General features: G+C 43.3%; 1 protein-coding gene across 2 annotated transcripts in view; it reads right to left on the reverse strand.

Moving 5' to 3' along the window:
* DRAXIN (dorsal inhibitory axon guidance protein) overlaps positions 1-19,279 on the reverse strand; it is a 67,447-nt gene that overhangs the window by 29,639 nt on the left and 18,529 nt on the right. The window lies entirely within an intron of this gene.

Consider the following 19,279-nt stretch of genomic DNA (forward strand, 5'->3'; position numbering starts at 1 on the left):
TGTTTGTCAGCAGAGATTTACATGAAGCAATCACCTCCTCTGTAAGGGGACAAGTGATCAATACACTGATTGCTTGTCCCCATAGAGAATGACTGTTCCTGGGTAGCAGATCTCTGTTTAGACAGCATAATCTTCTGCTGAATGACAGGATCAACTGATGAATCAGTGTCTGCTCGCTCAACGGGTGATCGCAGGCACCTTTTACACAGGCCAATTATTGGGAACGAGCATTTCTACAAACCATCACCCCCAATAATCAGCCTGATTATCAGTCCGTGTAAAAGGACCTTTAGTGTCTCATCCACTGTAATATAATAGATTTTAATTTAAACTTTTTTTATTAAAATAATCTCATTAAAACCCAGACCAGACAGATGACAACCCAGACCAGACAGATGACATGGCTGTGCTGCAGCAGCTACAGATCATGGTGATAATTTCCCATCAGACAGTAATAAGATCCTAGGCTTTGGCTCGATTCTCCAGACTTGTAATGAGCACTGTTATACAAGCGGGGTCATTTTTCTTCCTGCCACTTACAAGTTCACTACAAATCTGGAGCACTGTATTTATGTCAAGTCCAGGGACTGAGCTCTAATGAGGAAATCTCCTTGTTACATTCTATACCTTGCAACTAGCTGCTAGGCTATATATGTCTCTATAGACAGTAGAAAAATACAAAGTTAGTCAGCACATCCAATAAAACAAAGTAAATGCCCAGGTGCGCTTTGCTGTGGATGAAAATGCAAAAGTAAAACCAGAGGTCACCTTGACGTGGTGGATGGGAACAAATGATTTTAATCAAAATAAATTTGTTAAGTACCTTTTATTCATATATTCATTTAAACAGTGACTATAACATTAGAGAAATTTATGGGGCACATTTATTAAGACCAGCATTTTAGATACCGGTCTTAATAAAGCCCTAAGCTGGCAGTGGTTCCACTGAAGTTACGAAGAGGCGCCAAAATCTCCATAACTTTGACGCATCCAGCGCCAGTTCTAAATTTAAGACAGCATCCGAGCTTTCTTACATTTAGACCTTTTTCTACGCCTGAAACAGACTACTATAGGTGTATTTCAGCTTAATAAATGACCTCCTATATGTTTAGGGTTTGCAGAGTGCTGCTGTTGCATTGTGCTTGGGTTCTACTTTTAGGGTACTTCTACACAGCGATTTTGGGCTCAATAAATTATGCGCCCAAGTGGGTCAGGATTCAGTCCGGATGCTATGTGTTTACTACAGACATTGCATCTGGAAAGAAAACTTGCTTTTAGCCCTTAGGGTCCTTACTCACATGAATTTGGCACTGGCATTTTTTTTTTTACCAGTAGGAACCCCCACCAGAATAATCCGTTTTTTTGGAGTTTTATCTGGACTTTTTTTTGGACACGTGGGAGCAGATTTACTAAGAGTGTCGCACTTTCAACTGTCTAAGAATACTAATCTCAGTCTTAAAAGGGTTTTGCCATCACATACAATGGGGGCATATCACTAGGATATGCCCCCATTTTCTGATAGGTACGGGTTCCACCTCTGGGACCCGCACCTACAACGAGAACGTAGCGGGGAAATTAATAGAGGACGCACTGCGCATGCGCAGCCGCCCTCCATTTATTTCAATTGGGGCCACCGAAAATAGCCGAGCCAGCGGCTCGAAATGAATGGGAGGAGGGGGCGCGTGTGCGCGGTGCGCTCCCATTCACTTGCATGGGAGCAGCAGGGAGCAGCGCTTGGTGGTGGACAGACCCCGGGAAACCCGGGGTCCTCCAGCCACAGCTCTCTTCGCACTGTTCTATTTGTAGATGCGGGGCCAGGAGGACCTGCACCTATCAGACAATAGGGGCATATCTTAGCATTGTATGTGATGGGAATATCCCTTTAAAATTAGACGACTTTGCTATTTTGGCACATGGACCTTTATAAATTTCGGAGTATCATAAATCATACATTTATGCTACAAATCTGTATGTATGGCAAAAATGTGTCCATCCTTCAATAAAACTGTCTAGTCTAAGTTTACGCCACCTTGAAATTGGCATAGTTTTACTCCAAAAATGCACCAAAATTTTGCCCCAATTTTTGCACACAGAGGTGCATTTAGGCCACACCCCTTTCCCGTGAAGGCATGCTCCCTTGTTAGACAAGGTGTAAAATCTTAGAAAAGAGTGTAAAGCAGTTGTTAAATATGATGCAAGGTATGCTCGCCAGTTTTTTGGTGTAAAAAATCTGCCCCAGTATGTCTTACCACTTGTGTTTTTTCTTGAAGATTTTACCCTATATAGAGTGAGATGTCATAACACTTGGAAAAATGCCAACAGCTACAGCATTCTGCATTTTTTGAAAGAAGCAAGAAAGATAAAAAATGCCACCTAATGCTAGGAGCAAAATAAACACTTGTCTGTTCTGTATTTCATATTTCGCATAGAGCTTCTGCTAACATCTGGAGCTGGCATTTTTACAGAAAAAAAAGTGTTCCTGCGAAAAAAAAAAACCACAACTAAAAAACACGACACGTGAAAGCACATGTGGTGTAAATCTCAGCCAACCAATGGAGCGCCCCGATTTCAATGGGTGCTGTATAATTCTTCACATTCCCTGCAGAAACAATTGCTGAGAGATAGATTTTGGGGATGGTTTGAGCTGCACTGCCAGGCATCAGTATCCAGACCACAAAGCTGGAGGAAGAACACCATATAGCAGGGCGTAGCTAAAGGCTCATGGGCCCTGGTGCAAGGGTTCAGCTTGGGCCCCTCTTCCCTCAGTGCTTTGTGGCAATGGGCAGAGGGACACCTAGCTTTTCTGCGACCTGAGGCAAAAATTTAAACTGCACCCCCCTCCAATGCCAAATTCTCAACCTAGCCCCTTCCCTCCAGCCCTACTGTTTGGCCAGACACAAAAGTGAGTGGAATACAATAAAATCACCGCGTGTGTCAGTGAGAGTTCCCATTCTGGCCTCTGCTCCTCTGACAGGATCGCACAGCATTATACTGATTTATAATTCTGTGTAAGGCCTCACGCACACGACCGTTGTTTTGGTCCGCATCCGAGCCGCAGTTTTTGCGTCTTGGATACGGACCCATTCACTTCAATGGGGCGCAAAAGATGCAGACAGCACTCCGCGTGCTGTCCGCATCCATTGCTCCGTTCAGTGGTCCGCAAAAAAAATATAACCTGTCCTATTCTTGTCCATTTTGCGGATCGCAAAACACACAACGGTCGTGTGCATGAGGCCTAACCCTGTGAGTCCTGGAATCTGTTGTATTACACTGACATAATGCTGTGTGATTCTGTCAGAGGATTGGAGGAAAAGGACCTCTCACTGACGCACTGTGTGAGTTTATCGCATTCAGCTAGCTGGTGTGTGTCTGGCCTTAAAGACATACTTGGAAAGCATTACATACAGTACCATATACCCCTTACATCCAGTGTCGTCTCCTTTGATGTAGATGTTCTCTTTCCTTATCTTCTCCTTTCAGACCAGACCTCCATGATGATTTCTTTCAGCCATGTCTCATCTCTGCAGAGTTTGACAAAAAGACATCTTAGTTTTCTACTTTTCCATCATCCTCCTACCTTCTCAACGCCCACTGTGCTCCACAACACTATGAGACAGAAACAGTCCACCGGAAAAAATACTAGCTCCATACAGATTATTTGCACAAAGTGCCCTAAAAAATAACTACACCCAGTAATTAGTGTCACTGACAATAACAGTGTAAACATAATGTCACCCAAAATAATTGTCCCACCAATAGTAATACTTATCTATCAGAGTGCACTTAGTGTTAACAGTGTCCCAAAAGTATTAATGCCCCCATGGTGCCCACATTAGAAGTCATGTTCCCCATAGTTCCCCAGTAGTAAAAATTCTCCTTATAGTGTGCACCAGTACAAAAAAATACCCCCTTTATAATGTGCACCAGCGCAAAAAATACCCCATTCTACTGTGTGCCAGCACAAAAAATACCCCCTTATAATATGTGCCAGTGTAAAAAGTGCTTCCTTTTAATGCATGCCAGTGCAAAAAATGTTCCCTTAAAATGTGTGCCAGTACAATAAAATACTCCCTCTTAGTGGCCCTAGAAGATTCAATATCCCCATAGTGCCCCCCCAATAATGCATGCCAGTCCAAAAACATGCCCCCACCCCACTTGTGTGTGCCAGCCCCTATTCAGTGCTGCCAGTAGATGCCCCCATAGTGTTCTCCCCCCCCCAATATCCCCATAGTTCCCCCAGTAGATGCCCCCATAGTGCTATCTTCCCACAATGTCCACATAGTAACCCCAGGAGATGCCCCCATATTGTTCTCCCCCCACAATATCCCCATAGTGCCCCAAGTAGATGCACTCACAGTGCTCTCCCATCACAATGTCCCCATAGTGCCCCCAGTAGATGTCCCCATAGTACTCTCCCCACCCCCAATTTCACCCTAGTGCTCCCTGTAGATGCCCCCATAGTGCTCTATCCACACAATGTCCCCATAATGCCCCAGTAGATGCCCCCATATCATGGTGCAAAATAAAAAACAATAAGCACAGATGCTTACCTCTGCTGTCAGCGATGCGGTGCAGGCTTCTTTTCGCCTGTTTCCTGAGCCGTACACTGCCCGACTCAGGCGGTGTGATGATAATTACATCATCGTCTCCCCTGTGCCAGTCTCTGACTGGGCCTGGAGCCCATCAGAGGTAACGGCGGGGCAGGGAGACATCGCTCCCGTGCCCGTGCTGCAGTACCTAATTGTATTGCCGTCCTAAGGATGGCAATACGTAATTAGCAGTGCGCCACTGTCAAGGGGGGCCCCATGGGCCCCCCTGGCTTAGGGGCCCAGACACCATTGCGAACACTGCGACCCCTATAGTTACGCCAGTGCTTAGGGAACTACTGGGTATTGATGCTAATGAAAGGAGTAGTTCAGTGTACCACTGTGTACTAGACCAATGAATCTAACTAAGGTGTTCGGTCACCTACCCTCACCTCATGTTTAACACCGCCATCTTGAATTCAATTCAGAATACTTCCAAGCTTTGCAGACTGCACTACTGTACTACTATAATAAAGTCTTATTTCCAATAACCAGAAAGATTTCCTGCGACCTAACTGCTATATGCCGCATTGTTTTATAACAATGAATTTTCCCCGCTGTGCTCCCGTAGCTTCGTCTTTGCATTGGTATCGCCATCCAGACGGCAGAGCTGCATTCCTACAGAGCAAGCGGGCACCTTGTAATGGTGATAATGGGAGGAAAATTGAAAGACACGATGTCATCAAATGTGTTATCTAAAAATTATGCAAATTGGGAATGGGCCACCTGATTTGCATATTTGCACCAAATTAAGTTTTCTTCATCAGCTGGCACCGCTAGGAATAAATCCAAGGCTGGAGATGCACCCATCAGTGCCAGCTCATAGCCAAGGAAGGAAGGGGGTGGGGTGGGGGGCATACTGAGGCTTCTGATATAAACTGACCCAATTTTGGATAAGTGCAAGGAGATGGAGGATTACGAGGGTATCTGAAGTACAGTGTATCCTGGCATGAACAGAGCAGGGTACAATCTGCTGATATAAATTGTTCTCCAGATTCACATGCAAATTAGTGTAATTAATCAATGTGATGTTTCCTTTTCATTTCCTTCCCTCCAATTTATTCCTTCCCTGCTGCTCGACTTATTCGGATACAGCGCCTCCTTCCCTTGGGTGTTCTCCAACATGCTAAGATTTTTGCCAGGCTTGCACAGATGCTGCAGTCACCAGCCTTCCACCCAGCTGGCACCAACGCTGCATCCTAGCGCTGAGCCCCCCAATCTACAGCACCCGCCTGCCTAACGCACAAGTGCTAATCCATTAATTACCTCTGTGTTATATCACCTTACGTAAATGTTTAACACTGTTCTCAATATGGAATTCATTAGATCACATGTTTATGGTTAACAGGGGACAATCCAAATCCATCATCCTGCGATCCCGATCACCAGGCTGGAGATGGAGACTGTGAGAACTTTAAAGCTCCTTTCACACGGGCGAGTTTTCCGCGTGGGTACAATGCGTGAGGTGAACGCATTGCACCCGCGCTGAATCCGGACCCATTCACTTCAATGGGGCTGTTCAGATGAGCGGTGATTTTCACGCGTCACTTGTGCGTGAAAATCGCAGCATGTTCTATATTCAGCGTTTCTCACGCAACGCAGGCCCAATAGAAATGAATGGGACTGCGTGAAAATCGCAAGCATCCGCAAGCAAGCTTCTATCTTCCTTCAGCAGGACCTGCGCTGACATCACCGCGCTCACCACGTGATGAGCGCGATGACGTCATCAAAGGTCCTTTTGCAGGTCCTGAAAGAAGAAGCAAGAAGACGATGCCGGCTGCGCAATCAATTGTATAAGGTGAGTTCATTTATTTATTTTTTTAACCCCTCAATCCACATTTTAGCAAGTATTCTGTATTTAGAATGCTATTATTTCTGTTATTAGAATGGTACAGCCACATGGTCAGGTTTTTGGAAGCCAAAACCTGAAGTCAATTAAAAAAAAGAGAGGTCGTACCTGTTCTTTCTCTTCTTTTATGATAAACTCCTGATTTTGGCTCTCAAAACTGCATCTGGAAACCTGAACGTGTGGCTGTGCCTTAATGATAAACTGTTCGACGGTTTCCTTATAGAAGTTGTAATATATGGGGAAATTCAAATCTTCTACAGCACCACCACAGGAGAAATGAAGAATTACACCATGTCTATTAAAATCAGTAGTCAATCCATGTAATGCCAGATGTGCTGAGTGCTCCAAAGCAAGAGACACCAATGCTGGGGACAGGGTCCTGAACTACCCTCCACTGTTGCCTCATAATGTCCTAACAAGTTAATATTTTTAACCTGTAGTGTTGCAGCTGTTGTGATACTACAACTCCCATGATGCCTTGCCAGATGCAGACTATTAGGGCATGACAGGAGTTTCTCAATAGCTGGGGAGAAGCAGGCAAGAGACTACTGCCTGAACACATTTTTAAATGAATTTTCTAAACTAGATGCCCCCTTTAATAAGGACCTGTCACCACTCCTGACATGCCTGTTTTAATAGCTACGTGCATTCCCCATGTAATAACAGTTCTGGAGCCTCTATTCTTATGGCTCTATGTTGTGCCATTTCTTTATTATTTCTACTATAAGTTATGAATGAATTGCTAGCAGTCTGCAGTAAGGGTACAGAGGGGTGGTCACCAGTTGGGGGTGTGTACCTGCACAGTCTGACAATGGCAGCACTGATTGGATAGAGTCAGACCGTGCAGGTACACACCCTCAACTGGTTACCGCCCCTCTGTACCCTTACTGCAGACTGCTAGCAATTCATGTATAACTTCTACTAGAAATAATGGAGGAATGGAACAACATAGAGCCATAAGAATAGATGCTCCAGAATTGGTATTACACAGGGAATGCATGAAGCTATTAAAACAAATATGTCAGGAAATGTGAAAGTTCCTCTTTAAGGTTTGCTCCACGTTGGGTGTGGGGCCTTTATCCCCAGCTGTTAAGACTCTTCATTATATGGGATTCTTATGGTGTGCGGCTGTATATTTACAGCTGCAGGATTTTGGCCTCATTATCAGTTGTCATCCTGTCAGACATCGCAGAGACCAAAGTGTTTTCTGTATAAATCAGACCTCGGGGGTCTTGCCGTGTTTATCGTGTTATTACCAGGATGAGACTACTTCTACTCCCCATAAATTCAGAGACAAGAGGCTTGGCAAGACCAAGGACTTCACAGGGAGCTGGAATTAAACTCTCATTAAACATCAAAGATCTGTTCCCCTGCCTGTGCACACGCTGCGTCCGCTCTGCGGTGGTCGCATTGTCACTTTCTGGACCCGATATTAGAAGTAGGGGGTTCAGCAAGAAAACATTGGCGATAAAGAAGAAGAGACAGCTGGGGCAGTCAGACAAGTGCTCAGGCCCTTTGTTCTTCTCTCTTCCCATGCTCCGCAGAGGATTTTATGAGAAATCGACAAACTTGAGAGAATGACCCATGTACAGCGCTACAGGCTACAAAGCGCCAGGACTATTATTTGTTGTTGTTTTTTTCATGTTGTTCAGAACAGCGTAAAAGGACCAAATAATGGCCACCGACCCCTTTTCTAATATAGGTTTTTATCCAAGGGGATTTGGAAGGAAAAAAATAAAAAATGAAAGAAAAAAATAGTTTTGTGTTTAACTCTTTCATTAATTCGATTTATTGGTTACGAGACAGAATGAAAAATGGGAAAAAATTATAAATAAAATGCAATAACAATGGGAAAAAATAATAATAATGGAAAATAGTAAAATACAAAAAATGGCAAAAATAATAAATAATAACCAAAGTAAAGCAAAAAATAAATTCATTATTTATAATGGAAAAAGAAAACAATTCTATAAAAAATATTGTTACAAACTAAAACATCTAAATCCAATTTATTGTAATAAAAAAGTAGAATTGTAATACAAATAAGGAAAACAAATGTACACATAATAATAAGAATACAAATAATAAAAAAATAATTATATGATTGAAAAGAAACAAAATAAATCAAATAATTATATGATAAAAAAGAAACTAAATAAAACAAACATACAATATTCTTAGGTTATAAATCATATTTTTTAGAAATTAAAAACAAAATTGCTGGTGAAGGGTATGTATACATTTACAACACCCTGGTATATGGTACTTTGGCACACTAGGATATTGTTATACTCTTTGTACTGTATGAAGATTAGAGTCATGCATTTCAGTTCATATGCTTAGTGAGAATGACACAGGAGTAGCCATAGGGGGTGCAAAGGTAGCAGTTGGACCAGGCTGTCCTACTTGAGGGTGCCCAAAGTGGGAACCTGATGTTATAGGTAAGTCCTCCAATCATAAATGACCAGACATGTTCCTTTCCCAAACAATCAGAGGCGTTACTTGAATCAACTGGGCACCAGTAACTACCATGTGCCATTTCTAATACTGGTGTCACCTAACGTGGTACAGAGGCCTTAGGGCTGCCCTCTGTACGATTGGTACCTCTGCACCCCTACAACTATGCCTTTCAACAATACCTGCAGTGATTGCCAGCCTCAAATTCATGAAACAGAGAGATGTCATAGCCCGACCCCTATTAGATGTCTTGTCCTATACAATTAAAGGGTAACTCCACAGTAGCACATTTATAAAACTATAACTCTGCTTTACCAGTACAGGTATTTTTTGGATGTGCTATCAAAGCTGAGCTGGTGGGTATAATGACACCCACTAAATCAGCCCATAGGGTGGCATTTAGGAAGCCTGAAGAAATGACCCCATATGATCCCCTCTTCATGTTTCTATACAGTCATGTAGTCACTGCATTTTGTAGTTGATGCTAATCTGCTTCAAAAAGAGGCGTTTCTGGTCATTTTGGGGATGTTCTGAGGTGTATTTGAAAATATCTTAAAATAGTAAGTACGTCACTGCTGCAGGTGTAGCTGTATGAGTCAATAGTTGCAGTTGGGACTGAGCCCCAAATCTACAGGAGGTAACTAATATGTAGATGCGTATATGTAGCTGTGAGTGTAAAGGTATGGGAGGGTATAGTAATATGGAAGCATCATATGTGCATATGGTAAGTGGTGATATCATGTGTGGGCAGAATCTGAGTACATTATTTATGGGTTTAGGATGTGGCAACATTATGTGTATGCACAGTAAACAGGGGTAATATCTGAGTATAAGGTACATGAATGTACTATTTATATCTATAGTGTTTGGTCATATTTTTAATCTATACAATTATTTTTATTATTTAATTATTAATACATTTTTTATTTATTTAGGTATTATTTGTGTGTGCAGTATATGGAGGTTTATTATATATACATAGTTTATAGCGATATTATTTGTGTGTGCAGTATAGGGCAGTTTCATTTATATATGTAGTTTAGGGATCGACCGATAATCGGAGTCGATATTTTTGGCCGATATTCATGATTTTCAAAGTTATCGGTATCTAACCTTGACAATACCGGCGATAATGCGTCCAGTGCACTATCACAGAACATGAGCACACTGCTGTCAGCGCACTCATGTGCCCTCAGCAGCACAGGGGAGAAGGAGTCACTCTCTGCCTCTCCCCTGTGCCGCGCTGCCAATGAGGCGAGACGGGAGGAGGAGGGGCGGACGCACTGCGCCACCAATAAAAATTAACGTCTAATACAAATACAGGAGGCGGTGCCCAGCCTATATGACAGGAAGCTGCGATCAGCAGCAGTTAACCCCTCAGGTGCCGCACCTGAGAGGTAAACTGCTGCCGCTGATCGCAGCTCCCTGTCAGAGGCAGGGTGCCGGCTATGTGATTCTGCGCCGACACACCTGATTCCTGCATTAAACGGTAATTATCATTGGTGGCACAGTGCGCTCTCCCTAGTATTAAAAATATTGGTGGCGCAGTGCCCCCTCACCCCACTCCCCAGTATTAAAATCATTGGTGGCGCAGTGTGCCCCCCCCCCACCCCGTAGTATTAAAATCATTGGTGGTGCAGTGCGCCGAACTCAAAACCCCCCTCTAGTATTAAAATCAGTGGTGGCAGTGGCCACAGGGTCCCCTCCTCTTCATTGGTGGTACAGTGGCAGCTTCTGATTGGAGCCCCAGCAGTGTAATTTTGGAGCTCCGATTGGTTACCATGGCAGCCAGGATGCTACTGAAGTCCTGGCTGCCATGGTGAGCTCCCTGCTGCTGTGTGTACTATGCACAGGGCAGCAGGGAAAGTGTGAAGCCCTATTCACCCTGATAGATCTCTATTAGGGTGAATAGGACAAGGGATTAAAAGAGCCCAGGTTCTGGCCCCTAAGGGGAGAAATAGTTATTAAATAAAAAGTAAAGATTTTTTATTTTTTTTTTAAACCACCCCCTTTCCTTATTTTACATATAAAATATATAAACAATAAATAAATAAACATATCACACATCCCCATATCCAAAAAGTCCAAACTATTAAAATATTTTAAAAAAATCTCCTATGTGGTGAACGCCGTAAATGAATTTATTTATAACAAAATTTTAAAAAAATTAAAATGCACAGAATATCGGTATACTGTAAGTTATCGGCTATCGGCCTGAAAGTTCACAGGTTATCGGCACAAAAAAAATCAATATCGGTCGATCCCTAGTTTATAGGGGTATTATAGGGGTATTATTTGTCCTGTTGGCCCCCATCATTTCAAACTATGACAGATATATGAGACGCCATGTAATGGTTTCATAAATCCACAGCTGAAAAGAGATGCTACCATTAATACATGAACCCCGCTGCATCTCACAGCAGTCAACCTAGCGCCTGTTGCTATGAACAAAAATAGGTTTTCGGTGTTGCCATCTGTGATTTATGTGATTTTATTTAGTTCTTCTGGAGAACGTAACGCCACTCGCTGCTCATCCGGACCCCCCTCAATCCCCACCACCGCCGTGTGCTCTTTAATAATGCCCCTCCGATCGCTCTGACATTCTCCCTTTGCGTCTTGTTTATCAGAGATGCAAACATCGGCATTTTAATAATAAAGCTGATGGATGCCCCGCCACCGGCAGATGATTAATTACACTTCTAATTAAGGCTAAAGCGGAGATAGATCTCTTGATAACACAGGCTGCTGGACCAGATAATGCCGGCAGCCTGGGACCACACAATGGGACCTTAAAGTGTGACAAATGTGGAATGGCTGGCGGTCCGTCCATCTGTCTGCACACACTCGGGGATGAAGCCATCAGTATGCTCTGAGCTACGTTGTGGCACAGCCTCATAGGCAGCGGAGGAGCCACAGTCATGGTATTGGCAATCATCTGCTGTTGGTTTACTCCAATATCGGGGTCAGACCACTCATCTCCTGAAATACTCTGTGCTGATCCCAGTCTTTCTATTCCTACTTCTGACACTCCCCAGCTATGTTTTCAGTAATATTTCAGGAGCGGACAGGTCATCCCTCAAACCCCTTTTGGTGGTGCACAGGTAGCAGACCCCCTGGCCCTTGTGTCTCAAATACCCCTCTGTCACACACACAATAGCAGAGATTTCGCAATGGCATAAAATGATGCCTCTGCCTGACATCCTGTGCAATCCTAGAGGCCCCGCTCCTTCCACTTCTCACATGATGACCGTGCCAATTTCACATATTTATTTATTTGTATTTATTTTATGCACTTATATAGCGCTACTATATTCCGCAGCGCTTTACAGATATTAGCATCCAACTGTCCCCAATGGGGCTCACAATCTAAGGCCGAATGAACAAGGCCGTGGAACACGGGCTTGAGCGGTCCGTGGTATCCCGGCCTGGCATCCTGCTGACAGCAGGAGCGGATGCTATGACGCCGTACGCTTCATGCCGCCGCTGCACTACAGTAATACACTTGTATAAATGATACGAGTGTATTACTGTAGTGCAGCGGCGGCATGAAGCGCACGGCGTCATAGCATCCGCTCCTGCTGTCAGCAGGATGTCAGGCCGGGATACCACGGACCGCTCACGGCCGTGTTCCACGGCTGTGTGCATTCGGCCTAAGGTATATTGCCCAGTTCTCACTAACATAACAGGATCTCTCTCCTTAAACCCTCTGTGCTGCTGTAGAACTCATCTCCTTTTATCTCATCTTCTGTGAGGACCTGTAGCCTCTCCTGACATGTCTGTTCTACTATCTGCATTCCCCATACAATGACAATTCTGGAGCATCTATTCTTATGACTATATGTTGTGACATTCCTCTATTATTGCTTTTAGAAGTTTATGAATGAATTGCTAGCAATCTGCAATAAAGGTCCAACTGGGTATTACCAGTTGGGGTTATGTCCCCGCACAGTTTGACATTATCCAATCAGTGCTGACAGTACAGTGTCAGGCCCCCCTCCCTCCAACTGCTAATAATTCAGTCATAACTTCTAGCAGGAATAACAGAAGAATGGCTGTTGCTTTTTTTTTTATTATTTCTGTGCCGCTCTAATTGTATGTTTTTGCTGAGATATATGACAAAATGCTCCAGAATTATTGTTACATGGGGGGTGCAAGTAGTTACTAAAACAGACGCGCCAGCTAGGACTACAGACTATTCATCCATTTTACCTGCGCCGACAGTGTGCACTGTAACAAACCATCAGGACAGTAGAAAGATTTATGCGGCTCAGCACACAGAAGGCTGTTTCGCTGTAAGGCTACATGCACACGACCGTATGTGTTTTGTGGTCCGCAAATTGTGGATCCTCCAAAAAAAAAAAAAACAGATGCCGTTCCGTATGGCATCGTTTTTTTTTTGCGGATCCGTTCTTTTTGCGGATCCATTGTAATAATGCCTATCCTTGTACGCAAACTAGAAAAAAATTAGGACAATTTTTTTTGCGGAGCAACAGAACGGACAGCACGCGGTGAAATGAATGGGTCCACATCCTATCCACAAAAAAAAAAAACGGAACATACACGGAAACAAAATACGGTCGTGTGCATGAGGCCTAAGAGTTATAAAACTAAGAGAAGTTTGAAGACTTGGGTGTAAACAGGAATGCTCTCATTCCCTGGCAGTAAGCAGAGATCTTGAAAATGGAATAAAAATGCAACATATATAAGAAAGTCATTTACGGCTGTCATAGCGGCACACATGATTGTGGCAGTATATAGTATATATAAGCAGTACGCCATACACAGCTCCTTCTGGCTCCCTTATGTGACTCCTCTGCCCTCTACAACTTTGTATTAATAGAAACTCAAGAGAAATCACGGCACTGAAGCGGCAGTGACCCCGGTCCATCATGGACGCCTATCACACACATTAGTTATTTATAAAAGGTAGCCCGGAGCTGCGCTCCTATAATCTCTGGACATGGGGGGATATTGGAGGGGGGAGGGGAGATACAAGTGGCCTCAGCTTTTCAACCTCCACAGTTTTTTTTTCTTAGTGGTGCTTTCTGTAGTACTGTGCACTATAAACATTGGGAGCATGGATGAAAATTGGGGACTATATTTAATATGTATCTACACGGTATTAGGTAAAGAATGGCGCCAACAATCATCTGTACACCATTAACACAGTGGGGGAGATTTTTCAAACTGCTGCAAAGGAAAACTGGCTTAGTCACCCATAGCAACCAATCAGATTCCACCTTTCATTTTTCAGAGCTCCTTTGGAAAATGAAAGGTGGAATCTGATTGGCTGCTATGAGCAACCCAGGTTACTTTCACACTTGCGTTCGGAGCGGATCCGTCTGGTGCCTGCACAGACGGATCCGCTCTTATAATGCAAACGATGGGATCCGTTCAGAACGGATCCGTCTGCATTATCTTTCAGAAAAAATTCTAAGTCTGAAAGTTAGTCAGACGGATCCGTCCAGACTTTGCATTGAAAGTCAATGGGGGACGGATCCGTTTGAAATTGCACCATATTGTGTCAACGTCAAACGGATCCGTCCCCATTGACTTAGGCTACTTTCACACTTGCGTTCGGGGCTCCGCTTGTGAGTTCCGTTTGAAGGCTCTCACAAGCGGCCCCGAACTGATCCGTCCAGCCCTAATGCATTCTGAGTGGATATGGATCCGCTCAGAATGCATCAGTCTGGCACCGTTTGTCTTCCGCTCCGCTCAGCAGGCGGACACAGCGTTCAGGTGTCCGCCTGGCCGTGCGGAGGCAAACGGATCCGTCCAGACTTACAATGTAAGTCAATGGGGACGGATCCGTTTGAAGTTGACACAGTATGGCTCAATTTTCAAACGGATCTGTCCCCCATTGACTTTCAATGTAAAGTCAAAACGGATCCGTTTGCACTATCATGAAAAAATTATTATTTTTTTGTTCATGGTAATGCAAACGGATCCGTTCTGAACTCACAAGCGGAACCCCGAACGCAAGTGTGAAAGTAGCCTAAGCCAGTTTTTCTTTACACCAGTTTTGATAAATCTTCTCCAGTATCATCAAATCACATTCTGTCGTTGTGGTCAGGGTCGGACTGGACCAGAGTACCAGAGGATCCATCAGTAGGCCCAAGCTCTGATAATAATGGGCCCTAATAAAACTGGGCCACTAAGGTCCAAGGGACTTCAGTCCGACAATGCTTGCAGTAGACGCACAATTACAGCAAAACACATAAGTAACTGCACCATGTGAATGCAGCACTATTGACAATGTGACAATCACATTTTCCCTTAAAATGTTCCCTTGGGTCTGTTTTCTTAGAAAGCCAATTAATCTATTAAAATGGATTTGGGTTCTTGGACCAAAGAAACTGGAGAAAACTCCAGGACTTACAGACCCCATAGAGGTAGCCCTGGTCCGATCCCGACCCCCTCCGGTACTGTGCATAATAGTGTAATATCTAGTAACTGGATGCTTCAGCAGTATTCTAGAGATACAGGCACATCCAATATCACCCTCCAGAAAATCACGTGACATTTACATAATCAATATGTGGCTGTATACGGGGGAGGGGAGCAGGTCTATAGCCAGATCATCTGTGTAAGCCGCTCTCTAGTGACTTTGTGTGCGTGGCAGGGAGGGGGTCGGGTGTCAGATGTTGACGCTGACGCTGAGTTAAGCAATTTGCTGGATCCATAGAGGTATTGTCAGAAAGATGTTCCTTTGTTCCAACAGTATCTTCTTAAAGGGGAAATACACCCAAAATAGATGTTTTAGATAGCTGATAGGCCACACATCGCTATGATCTACCAGGCTACCTGTACACGTCTTGCAAAAATTCCGCATGAATTTCTGCGCAGATTTTTGGGTGTCTCTGCACCAAATCCACACTAAAATCCACATGTGTTACTTACGATTTTTGGTGCGTATTTAATGTGTTTTTTCTGTAGATCTCACTCTTGCACATAAGAACCGCACAAACAATCAACCTGCTCCAAACTTCAGAATCCGCGCGGCAGGTCAATTTCCGCACGAAACGAAAAAGCAAAGTGTACATGATATTTGTCTAATCTCCTACACTTTGCTGGTGCTGTATAACACTGCATTTTTTTTTTTTTTTTGCACGGAAATCTGAGAGGAAAACACACGTGTGTACAGGTAGCCTTAGGGTGCCTTCACCTGTGGCCGAAAAATATGTACTGGAATCCCAGTTTTTCACTGACGAAACTTGCACTGCTTAAAATTTTCTTGGGTGCCTGAGCCCATAGGCAATATTCACAATCCACCACAATCGGGGACACGGTTTCTGCCTCAGTTCTTCAATTTCAGTGCCACTGACTTGTATGCGATTTAGCACCACTGAATGGAGCTAAACCGCGAGCAGACTCCAACAGAGGGAGTCCTGTGGTCTGGAAACTCCCACTGAAAACGATGGGAGGTGGTATCAGTGTGGATGCTGAGCGGTTTTCGGTGCAGAATCCATGCTGATATCCGTGGCAGAATCTGCCATGTGAACATAGCCTACAACAGGCATGGCCAACCTGCGGCTCTCCAGCTGTTGTAAAACTACAACTCCCACCATGCCCTGCTGTAGGCTGATAGCTGTACACTGTCTGGACATGATGGGGGTTGTCATTTTGCAACAGCTGGAAAGCCTCAGGTTGGCCATTCCTGGCCTTAGAAGTTCATTCTTGGTTGGACGACCCCTTTAAACTGGAGGTTAACACATTCAAAAATTCTTAGGCATGTTGAGAGTGTGGAGGGTGGTAATTCCCACTTTAGACACCCCCTTCTTTATTAGGTAAAAAACTATGTGCAGCCCAAAGGCCATGCTTGGAGGACAAAAACTTTTGTGGGCATCATATCATTACCTTAAAGGGGTTGTCCAAGTTATTATTTTCTTAAAATCAGGGAAAATAATAATACTTTCAGAACCTCCTCCATTCCAGTGCTTGTGCACCAAGGTTTCCTGACATTGCAGCCATGATGTCATGTTTTGGCTGCCCCGGTGGTGTGCCCGTATAACACATGTGACTACTGCAGCCAATCACCTGTGATTGGCTGAAGGACTCACATATTATATTCTAGCACAACCCAAATGCAGTCATGAAAACAAAGCCCATCAGGGAGAAAGGTGCAGCAATGCAGGAACACAGGAGGCTTGGGATGGTAAGTATACGTTTTATTTTATTATTTTAATAGCTTCACCGTCTTTTAAAAATAATTAATTCAGACAACCCCTTTAAGCAATGTTGGCACAAGTACCAGCGCTGCAAACTGTTGTTGTTGCTAGGAAACCATCAGTAGGTATGTGTCCGCCTTTGAGTACCTGTGAATACCCTTTAGCATTGAGGGGAAAGAGGGAAAAGCTGATAAGCTTAAGGTTATTTTCCTCTTTTATATTGTTGCATTTGGCCAGATCTCTGACTATTTTTGGTTAGCAGATAAGCTGACTTGTGGGGGTCCTGCTGTCAGAACCCACCTTAATCAGCTATTATTATACACCATTTGAAGCCTTACATGATGACGCCTTACATGAATTTAATAGTCACAGTTGATAGTGCTTCTCTGGCTAAAAGAGGGGGAAGGGCGGACACTGTATTTGGGATACGATGAGGTCATAGTATTCAGTATATTGGGCAGACTAGATGGGCCAAATGGTCCTTATCAGCAGACACATTCTATGTCTATATTTCTATGTAATTCCCTAAAGTAAGAATCACAATGCCTGACTCCATGGGACCCATACTCTGGTTCTAGGACTTTGTCTTGGAGGTCATGATGGTCCCTGGCAGTGGAGTGGAACAAGATCAGTGACCAGAACAGATGACAGACCAAGGGCACACATAGACCCACACAAACCTACAGACAAACCTATGTGTATATAGATTGTTAGTGGATATAGCCATATCAGCTATTCCCAGCGCTAACAGGTGTATAAAATCCACCAGTGCAAAATACAGTCATGTATTCCTAATAGGCTCAGTGGCTTTCAACATGGCACCACTGCCACAAGATGCCTCCTTTCCAAAAAGTCAGTTTGTCTCATTTCAGTCCTGATAGAGTGCTCCTTGCCTGGTAGCAACAACAGCAGGTACTCTTCATTAGGAACATCATAAACTGGGGTCTCCATGGTTGAGAAGCTACACACAAGCCTAAGATCACCATGCATGATACCAAGCATTGGCCGGACTGGTGTGAAGCCGCCCCCATTAGACAGTAGAGCAGTGGAAAAACATTCCTCACCATCTCCTGTCTGATGGAAGAATCTGGATTAGATGTATGTCAGGAGAAGGCTTCCTTCCCTAATGGGTAGAGAAAACTGTAATGTTTGGTGGAGAGATAATGGTTGGGGCTGTTCTTCACTGGTTTGGTCGAGTGAAGGGAGGTCACGTACCCCAATCAATACTATAACTCTAGAGAATTGTAACCTGTGTGCTGACAATTTGAGGATGATCCTCTCCTGGATTGTGAGGTGACACTCTCCCATGTTTGGGGTGGATGAGGTTAACTTAACCCCATTAAACTGGGAAGACTAGAGGCTATTATAGAGGCTGTGGGTATGTCTGCGTGGGAGGGGGGTTATACTTACAAAATGTCTGATGCATTTTTCTAAAGATATTACAGAATAGATTTCTGTTTATCCAAAATCATTAGCAATCAGAAGTCCTTCACTGTTCAGTTCATCCCTTCTATGCCCCAATCCTATTACCTTCAATAATTATGTTATTTTAATCATTATTATTATTACTGGTTTTGCTTTTATTGCTCATATTCTTTAATACTGTTTTAATTTTTTTATAGATTTTTCTTCATTTATTATGTTACTATATACTTTTATTTGATCATTTTATATATATATTATGTTGTATATGTATTTTTACATCTGTATTTGTATAGATTTTGTATATTTTATGTTACATTTACTTCTTTTATATATCAAATCTTTCAAAAACTGCTCAGTATAAAATAAAAGTGTTTTTTTATGACATAAAATCAATTCTTTCTACCACACTATACAGTATGTTAACCTAATATAAACTCCGAGGCACAGACCAGACAGCCCCAGCCTAACATTAATATTAGAAACCTTCAGATGTAGAAGGGTTGAGCTTGTCATTTGGCACAACTCACAAAGGTAACCTAATGGTCTCTTTGGTTTTATAGATAAAGTCTACAACATTATTTTGACTATTTACAGTGTGCAAAATATATGGGTGGATAAAATAATTAACTCTGCTTCTATAAGAATTAGCCAAATCCTGCCAGCTTTCCCCATGTTAAACAAGAGTAATGATACTTAAGATTTCTAGGAGTCCCCCACCCCCCTTTATACAAAAGACAGAAGGATTGCAACAGAAGGAAAGAGAGATAAGATCATTACTACAACCTACCTGCCAT

This window comes from Bufo gargarizans, chromosome 2 (genome assembly GCF_014858855.1).
Source record: "Bufo gargarizans isolate SCDJY-AF-19 chromosome 2, ASM1485885v1, whole genome shotgun sequence".
Classification (NCBI taxonomy): domain Eukaryota; kingdom Metazoa; phylum Chordata; class Amphibia; order Anura; family Bufonidae; genus Bufo; species Bufo gargarizans.